Genomic DNA, 9,644 nt, shown 5'->3' with positions numbered 1-9,644 from the left:
TAATAAAGAAACTGCCTTGGCCCATTTTATTGGATAGAAAATTAGGTAGGCGGAGTAGACAGAGGAGAATGCTGGGAAAAAGAAGCTGTGTGAGGAGTCGCCATGGTTCTCCCGCTCCAGACAGACGCAGGTTAAGATCCTCCCTGGTAAGCCAGCTCGTGGGCTACACAGAATATTAGAAATGGGTTAGAACAATATGTAAGAGCTAGCCATAAGGAACTGGAACTATCCGGGCCAGGCAGAGTTTGAAAGAATACAGTTTCCGTGTAATTATTTCTGGGCATAAGCTAGCCATGCGGGCGGCCGGGTGCCGGGGACGCAGCCCTGCTGCCGCTCCTATTTCAACAACATTAGAGTACTATTCAGCTGTAAAAAAACAATGACATCTTAAATTTTGCATGCAAATGGATGGAAATAGAAAACACTATCCTGAGTGAGGTAACCCAGACACCCCCCAAAAATGAATATGGTGTGAACTCATTAATAAGTGGATACTAGTCATAAACAAAGGAGAATGGGTCTATAGTTCATAATCCTAGGAAGCTAGGCAATAAGGTGAACCCCCCCCAAAAATATATAGACCTACCTGGAAATTGGAAACAGACAAGATGAGCTGACAAAATTTGGGTGCATTGGAAAAAGGGGGTAGAAGGAAGGGGAGAAAGGGAGGGTTGAGAGAAGTTGAGGGAATGGGATCGTCGAGATGGAGGAAGGACAGATATGAGAGCAAGGAAAGAGATATCTTGATTGAGGGAGTCATCATGGGGATAGCAAGAAACCTGGCTCTAGAAAAACTCCCAGGAATCCACAAGGATGACCTCAGTTAAGACCCTAAGCAAAAGAGGAGAGGGTGACTGAACTGGCCTTGCCATGTAGTCAGACTGATGATTATCTTAAATATCACCATAGAACCTTGGTCCAACAACAGATGGAAAGAGAGTCAGAGACCCACATTGGAGCACTGGACTGAGCTCCCAAGGTCCACTTGAAGAGTAGAAGAAGTGAGAATATGAACAAGGAAGTCAAGACCATGATGGTGTCCACCTGTTGAGACAGTTTGCCGGAGCTAATGGGAGCTCACCAACTCCAAATGGACAAAGGAGTGAATGAGCATGGGATCAAAGTAGTTTTTTTGAATGTGGTTGACAGTTGGGGCAGACTGAGGGGCCACTGAAAGTGGCACTGGGATTTGTGTCCACTGCATCTCCTTAAGGGCGTGGTATGATTTGGTCCATAGCTAAATCAAGTTCATAAGCTTCCAGCACAGACTTATAGAAATCACAAATTAATTTAACTTGAATTTGACTTTTCTGCCATCATGACTGTAGGAGTTCTTAAATTAAAATGAATGTGCCAATTTTTGTTAGATTAAGAAGCTAGGGATCATAAAATTTGATGTCTTGCACTAAGTTTGTAGATTTTAGGTGTCCAAATACTTATTCTAATTTTTAGTTCATATTGAGCTTAGCTTTAATTTTCATGTGATCTATAATCTGTACATGTATATACTCACTGTGTGACATTACCCACACTTACAACTATTAGCTTTATTTAAATTTTATTGCATAATTTCAATGATGCTCATATTGAATTATTATTTGTACAATAATTAAAACTCCATTGTCTTATTCTGTATTTACTGCGCACAATTTAATTAAAAAAAACATTTTTCTTGCTGCATTTTTGAAGCACCAATAAAAAGCAATGTTATACATTTTTCTTTACTTCTACAACATTTGTAAATTGTTTGGGGGGCTATTATGTAGAACATAGTGAATCAATAATTCCAATAAGTTCCATATTAAATCAAATTATTTTTTCTCTTGCTCCTTTTCTTCTCAAACTCTTCCTCTAATTGCTATATATCCTTATAGATTCCTTGATTAATGAAATAATAATGAAAAAGTGCTGGAATTCATGTTACCAGCAGAGCCAGGCGGTGGTGGCGCGCACCTTTAAGCCCAGCACTTGGGAGGCAGAGGCAGGCGGATCTCCGTGAGTTTGAGACCAGCCTGGTCTACAAGAGCTAGTTCCAGGACAGGCTCCAAAACCACAGAGAAACCCTGTCTCGAGAAACAAAACAAAATAAAAAAATCATGTTACCAGCAGTCATAAATACAATGACATAGACTATGCCAGCTATATTGTTGGTTCTTTTATCCTCTAGACACTGTCTAGGGCCATAGTTTATTATAATAATACTGATAAAATATAAAGTGTGAGGCATATGTCTGCAGTATAACAAACTATTATTACCCTGTAAATACTTCAGTTCTATTACCTGAGCTTCTCATAAATGCTGCGTGAGACAGCCTCCTAACACTAATATTGAATGTAGACCTATGCATTCTCATATTGTTTAAAACAGTTGATTCTTCTGTGAAACCCTGGAGCAAACAAGAGATATAGAAAGGCAAAAATTTTGAGAAAAAAAAAGTAAAAAAAGCCCTGTAGTTCCATTTTATTCAAAAAATTTCCCCTATAAATTAGAGCAACCTTAACTCTCTTCTATTTCCACTGGTTAAGTGACATTAAATTGCAACAAATAGAGGAAACTACAAGGCCTGAGGACTGATCTCAATCAACTCTCCAATATTTATTCTATTTATTGCAAACAAATGCATTCTGTTTAATCCTAGATGAATTGAAACAGCAAAGGAGTAGAACATACAGTCCATGCTACAAGGATGACTCCTGAAGGCATTCTCAGCAAATCAAAAGACACTTATTTTTTGTAGGTTCAATATTGATTGTGTAGAAGCAAAGGAAGAATACATATGTAGAAATGGCATGTATATAAATATACACTTTTATTTTAAAATAATAAGATTTTTAGGAACAACATATTGAAGCAAAGCTAACTAAAAAATTATCTCCAAATATTTACAAAGCACAGGGTGACTGAGTCCACTATGCCTACAATAAAATCATATCCTCTTTCCCATTCTTAATGTTTCATTTAAATTAAGCCACTAGGCAAGTATAACTGGAGAAGTTGCAAAGCGAACGTTTGAGGCTTTAAAAGTAGGAGCTTGACCGGGCTGTCAGTGGTAGAATACACCTTTAATCCCAGCACTCAGGAGGCAGAGGCAGGTGGATCTCCATGAGTTCGAGGACAACCTGGTCTTCAATGGCTAGTTCCAGGACAGCTAGGACTGTTACACAGAGAAACCCTGTCTGAAAAAAAAAAAAAAAAAAAACCAAACAAACAGACAATAAGGGCTTATAATGATTTCAAAGTAAAAATTTAAAAAATGCAATTGTTTTATGGCTTTGATAAAACACCACACCCTAAAGCAACCTGAGGAGGAGGATAAGGTGTCTTTTGTTCAGGGAAGTCAGAGCAGGATCTCACACATTGACCTGGAGATAGAAATTAATCCAGAAGTCATGTTGAGTGCTGCTTACTGGCTTTTCATGTCTCACTCGAACTGTTTTTTTGAAGCATTCAGAAACACCAGTCAAGGACTGGTCACGCTCACAATGAGCTAGAAACTCACATATAAATCATCTGTCTCAGCAGTGATCACGATTACTAGCCTCTCTTCTAAAGGACATAGGTTTAATTCTCAGAACTCATGTGGCCACTAATAACTGTCTGTAATATCAGGATATCCAGCACCCTCAACAAATGCACATGCAAACGAAACACCAATGGACACTAAAACAAAAATAAATCAGAATGAAAGATGCCTGAATGTCTTATTCATTAAAAATTAAAGAATGGAAAACAAAAAGGAAAGAAAGAAAAATGTCCCATAGATCCCCCCCCCCACTGGTCAACCTAGTAGAAGCATTTTCTCTCTTGACATTCCTTCTTCTCAAACGACTGTAGCTGGTTTCAAGTTGAGCTAAAGTTAACCAACTCATGTTGAAGCACTAAATAATGACAATACTATTAACTATTTAGAAAATGTTGTTAGGTGATCTTATTTTCCCTGATTTCTAAATGGAGACATAAATTACTAAACATCAGTAATAAAGTATGTAATGCTTAGAGATAAAGAACAAGCCACATTCAAAGGAGATGAACAGAGGATAGGGAAAACTATAGTAAGGAACTTAGGAAAATATGGCGAGCCTGTAGCAAACCTATATATGTAAGATCTTGGCCTTTAGCAACAAGCCATATAAACAGCGTGCTTATCAAATGAGAATGAACAATTAAAGCATTAACTTTGCAAAAAAAATACACGGAACTATGAAAGTTATATGTTAGATACCATGCACTTCAGACATAGAGTCCAGAGCCCCTCTAACTGAAACTAATCTGGATGCCTCCTTTTTCTGGAAAACTTGCAGAGCAGCTGAATTTTGCATATAAGGTTTCAAAGGAAGGAAGTAACCACATAGTCTTACCTGAAACACAACAATCAACAAGCACTGAGAGCCTGGAAGGCACAATAGTGGCATGAACAACTTGGTGGTAACTAACAGATCTCCAGCTGGACTTGAGACCAGTTTAACAAGAACTAAATCATGTCTGGTATTGGAAACCAAGACAACTACCCAGAGCTAATTAAGTCAGATTTTGAAAGAGAAGGTAAAATTGCCAATGGATTTCGGCATAATTCCCAACTTTATTCTAAATATTTGTACATTTACCCACTCAAAAAAAGAGTTTTCACTCCTCATCAAGGAAACTTTTTTTTTCTTTGACAACAGAGGGAGATAATTACAGACAACCACAGATAATTAAAATGTAGTTGTGGAGCCCAGTCTCAATGTATACAGGATGCTCACCTTACTAGACCTGGATGGAGGAGGGTGGTCTTTGGACTTCCCACAGGGCAGAGAACCCTGATTGTTCTTTGGGCTGAAGAGGGAGGGGACTTGATTGGGGGAGGGGGAGGGAAAGGGGAGGCGGCAGTGGGGAAGAGACAGAAATCTTTAATAAATAAATTAATTAATTAAAAATAAATAAATAAATAAATAAATAAATAAATAAATAAAACAAGGAAAAAAAAAAAGAGAAAAATCTCGCACCTAAGTTTCTGGGACGATTGTACCTAAACCATAGCTAAACAAGAACAACACCAATGGACATGCTAAAGTAAAAGGTGAAAGCCCTTGAGTCCTCAATGCTAGCAGGCAACAAAAAATGCTGAGAGTACAAGAAATCATCCTCCCCATGAAAGAGCACACACACTGCTTCTTTACTCAATAACAATATCAAATAGTGAGCCCTGAAAAGAGAAACATAAGATACGCTGCATACTAGAGACTGAAGAGGTGATACTTCGGGATGCACACAACATGCGCGTGAGCACACACACACACACAGAAAGAGAGAGAGAGAAAAACAGAAAGAAAGGCAAATTGAGTAAATTGGGACCATGGAGGGTTGACTGGTGATGTGGGAGTGATTTCTTATTAATAAAGAAACTGCCTTGGCCCATTTTATTGGATAAAAAATTAGGTAGGCGGAGTAGACAGAGGAGAATGCTGGGAAAAAGAAGCTGTGTGAGGAGTCGCCATGGTTCTCCCGCTCCAGACAGACGCAGGTTAAGATCCTCCCTGGTAAGCCAGCTCGTGGGCTACACAGAATATTAGAAATGGGTTAGAACAATATGTAAGAGCTAGCCATAAGGAACTGGAACTATCCGGGCCAGGCAGTGTTTGAAAGAATACAGTTTCCGTGTAATTATTTCTGGGTATAAACTAGCCATGCGGGCGGCCGGGTGCCGGGGACGCAGCCCTGCCGCTTCCTATTTCAACAGATGGCGCCCAGACGTGATGGGCTAAATCCACTTAAAAACCTGAGAAGGCTTAAAAATAAGGGAGAGAGAGTTTAACACAGATTTTTGCTGTTTTGTTGGTGGCGTGCTATAGAGAGATTCCTGATTCAGCAACAAAAAAAAAAAAAAAAAAAAAAAAAACTGCATCATCTTAAAGCGCGGCTTCCTGGGAGCTGTGCTGCCAGCGTGAACTCTGGCTTTAAAGCATTTCAAGGCTTTTATGGGACTGGATGTTTGTGTTCCCGCTTGGGATCGGAGGAGAGTGCTCTGAGACCATGCAGATGGCTCAGAGCTCCCCGCCTGCACCTGGGCAGAAGGCAGAATTAGGCTTAGGCAGGCGGAAGAGCATGGCGGATTCCTGCCGCCATACAGAGACGCGTTTTCAGACTGCGCAGTGCTCTGCATGTCAGATTTGGCTGTAACTTGGATGAAGAGAGTTTCTGTGCTGAACACCCAGTCTCAGAATTAAACTGCTGATTGCGGCTCCAATGTGAACTGCTGTGTGCCTGGAACTGTGCTCAGCTCAGAAGCACCAAACGACTCTGAGGCTGGTGCGGCTGCTCCATGCTGAACTGTGCTGGTCTCAGGCAGGAACTACCGTAATTACCTTAAAACCGTGCAGTTAAGGTTTAGAGTGGGCAGGACACAGGCAGTACCGTATTACCTGTACATGGTGCAACTTAAGTTTTTAAGAACTGTTTAACATTTTAAGAAATGCTCCTGGATAGTAAAAAAATTACAGATTCACAATAAAACAGATTCAGACAGACCACTAAATGGATCACAATGTTGGATGAATGTACGTAAGCTTGAGAGAGAAAAAAAAATATAGAGAGAAAAAATAAAGTTAATGCCCTTAAAAAAAGGGGGATAAAGTCTTTAAAGAGACAGAGTACAGATAGTTATAGATTAAGAGAAATAAAGTAAATATAAGCCACGTAAAAATGGAAAATTCACAGAGAGTCTGGATTATGTACATTGTGTTTTCTTTAAAATTTTTGACTGTGAAGGAGCTAAGTACAGAGAGACATTTCATTACATGGGCTGCCAAGCTAAACCAGAATGGATATAACGGTATTACGATTTCAAAATTTGGGTCTAAGGATATGATGCTTTGGAAAGGGTCTTCTTTTCTTTTCACAGAGGATGTGACCCTGTGGATTGCATCTATTCCGATTTGGTATGATAGACCACGCCCTCCTGAAAGGTTGCTGTGAACACCCTCCAAAAATTGCTTCGCTCAACTGCCAACTGAGATGACCCTGGCACACAGGTTATACCACAAACGACCTAATTAACGACGCCCCTATTCAGCAGGAAGCAGTTTGGAGAGAAAAAACTACGCCCATGTTCCCAAATATTGTTTACAAATGTTCTTTTACATTTAAAGGGGGATATGATATAGATATGAATAATTTGCATTGGTATGGATTTTACAGTCAATTTTGTTATATGTATATGTATTTTTGATCTTGATTAAGGTATTGTGATTGTGTAGTTCATTTAAAAATGTAATGTATAATTAGGAAATATAGGTTGTTAATGGATAATCATCGCTAATAGTTAAGCTTGTAGTCATGTTAATTAGATTTTCTAGATATATAGAGATATATTTCAGTTAGATAGGCATTCTTCATATCTCTCAAAGGCTGCAGAATATGGCATTTAAATGTTTTAATAACTTAGGACTTTTCATGACAATGAGACACGTCTGCTTCTGGCAGCACCAGCTACTTCAAGAGGAAGATGGGCATCGAAGAGGATCCTTATGGATAGCCATTTGGGCAAGAAACTGCTCTTGCCTGGACTATTGCATAAACTGGACACAGAGAACCCACAGAGAGAGGACTACTGAACTTGCCTAAAGGTGAGATGGTCTTTCGGGGTTCCTGATTCATGAAGGAGTCTGCGAGACATTCTGCAGGACACAGCAGAAAATGACTGAACTGTCTTTAAAATTTCCTGCTTCATGGAAATGTCTCTGGATAACATGGGCCTGTAGGCCAAAGATGGATGCCCCAACGGTACAGAGGAACTTTGGGTGACTGTCCAGGCAGCGAGATGTCTCTGTCATTTCTAGAATTTTCTTATTTCTTGTTACTTAAGTATTATTATATCCTTCTGGAGTCTTTGATGGAGTTGAAGAATGAATAGTTATAGTTTTCCTTAGTTATGGTAAGAGATAAAATAGATATAAATATTGTAACTGTAATTCTTACTTGATAACTGTTTTGTTATATGTAATTTTACTATGTTAAAGTTAAAGCCTTTCTTTTTTGTTTAAACAGAAAAAGGGGAAATGATGTGGGAGTGATTTCTTATTAATAAAGAAACTGCCTTGGCCCATTTTATTGGATAGAAAATTAGGTAGGCGGAGTAGACAGAGGAGAATGCTGGTAAAAAGAAGCTGTGTGAGGAGTCGCCATGGTTCTCCCGCTCCAGACAGACGCAGGTTAAGATCCTCCCTGGTAAGCCAGCTCGTGGGCTACACAGAATATTAGAAATGGGTTAGAACAATATGTAAGAGCTAGCCATAAGGAACTGGAACTATCCGGGCCAGGCAGTGTTTGAAAGAATACAGTTTCCGTGTAATTATTTCTGGGCATAAGCTAGCCATGCGGGCGGCCGGGTGCCGGGGACGCAGCCCTGCCGCTTCCTATTTCAACAGACTGGGAGGGGAGAGGCAGAGAGGGGAGCAGAGAAAAATGTAGAGCTCAGTAAAAATCAGTAAAAGAGAAAAGAAGAAATAAGCGCTAGCTAGCAACATGCTTAAGTGATTGGCCAATCAGTGTTTTAATTAATACAGTCTGTGTAATTATTTCAGGTCCGGGTGGACAGGAATGAGTGAGCAGCCTCGACTCTAGTTGGCCAGATTGAACTAGCAGTCTCCCCCAACAGTACTGTGGTCATAGGTCTCAAATTTATACCAAATTTATGGCATTCCCTGCCACGATGCACTGTACTCTCTAATTGTGAACCAGAGTGAACCCTTTCTTAAGTTGCTTTTGTCAGAAATTTTAGTGTATTAGTGATAAAAATAACTATAGCAATAATATAGCTATAATTTAAAGCATAATTTTCTATTCATGCCAATTTAAAGATTGTATATAGATAAAAATGTATGCCTAAATGTGCACAATAAGCTACCTGGATTTACAGAGGGAGAGAAATTGAATTGGAGCATAGGATGGATGAGTCTATTTCTTTTATTTGACCTTTCTATAAATGTAAAAATGAATGCACTTGGGTATGGAAGTCAGTGCATCTGTCCTATCTATGTTCTTGGGTATCAACAAGACAATAAATTATTCTAGTGGAAGAAGAATCATATATCTGCAGTCTAAATGTCTATTATTGATTTAACTTTTTATTTTATTTATAGGATATAGAAATAATTGGACAGTTACTGTTATAAGCAAATATTTAGATTTGAGTAACAAAAGGCAAATTAAATTCTCACACAAATAAAAATAGCAAATAAACAATGTTTGTGAACTTATTAAAAATCTCCTATAGTCGTGACTATCTGAACTATAATTATCTATGGCAATGGATCATGACCTCTTTGGGGATGGCAAATAACACTTTCAGGGTTACCTAAGACCACCAGAAAACAACAATATTTACATTCTAATTTATAACAGTAGCAAAATTTCTGTTATAAAGTTTGCAGTGAAAATATTTTTATGGTTTGGGATCACTACAATCCAAAGAACTGTATTAAAGGGTCACAGAAATAGCAGGGATCAGAGCAAAGGGTATATGGCATAGTATGAGGAACCATAACACCAAACATTTAAGAGATCATATAAAACAACAAAGTACAACAAAAGATAAAGACATGATGAAATTGTTAGGGTCAGTTACATGTTAGATATATCCATCATGTGTTTTATATAAAGTGGA

General features: G+C 38.7%; 1 long non-coding RNA gene across 2 annotated transcripts in view; it reads left to right on the top strand.

Moving 5' to 3' along the window:
* The window catches only part of LOC126506406 (uncharacterized), a 10,951-nt gene extending 2,635 nt beyond the window's left edge, over nucleotides 1-8,316 (top strand). The window contains exons 1-2 of one of the 2 annotated variants that reach the window (XR_007593216.1): nucleotides 11-146; nucleotides 7,425-8,316. This is a non-coding gene — a long non-coding RNA (uncharacterized lncRNA). Of the gene's footprint in view, nucleotides 1-10; nucleotides 147-7,424 lie in introns of those variants that run through there. The other variant, XR_007593215.1, reaches the window with a different exon arrangement.
* The last annotated feature ends 1,328 nt before the right edge of the window (nucleotides 8,317-9,644 follow it).

Source organism: Alexandromys fortis, unplaced genomic scaffold, assembly GCF_014885135.2.
Source record: "Alexandromys fortis isolate MF-2015 unplaced genomic scaffold, M_Fortis_MF-2015_v1.1 scaffold_0, whole genome shotgun sequence".
NCBI classification, from domain to species: domain Eukaryota; kingdom Metazoa; phylum Chordata; class Mammalia; order Rodentia; family Cricetidae; genus Alexandromys; species Alexandromys fortis.
This window is presented reverse-complemented; position numbering and strand designations above follow the sequence as displayed.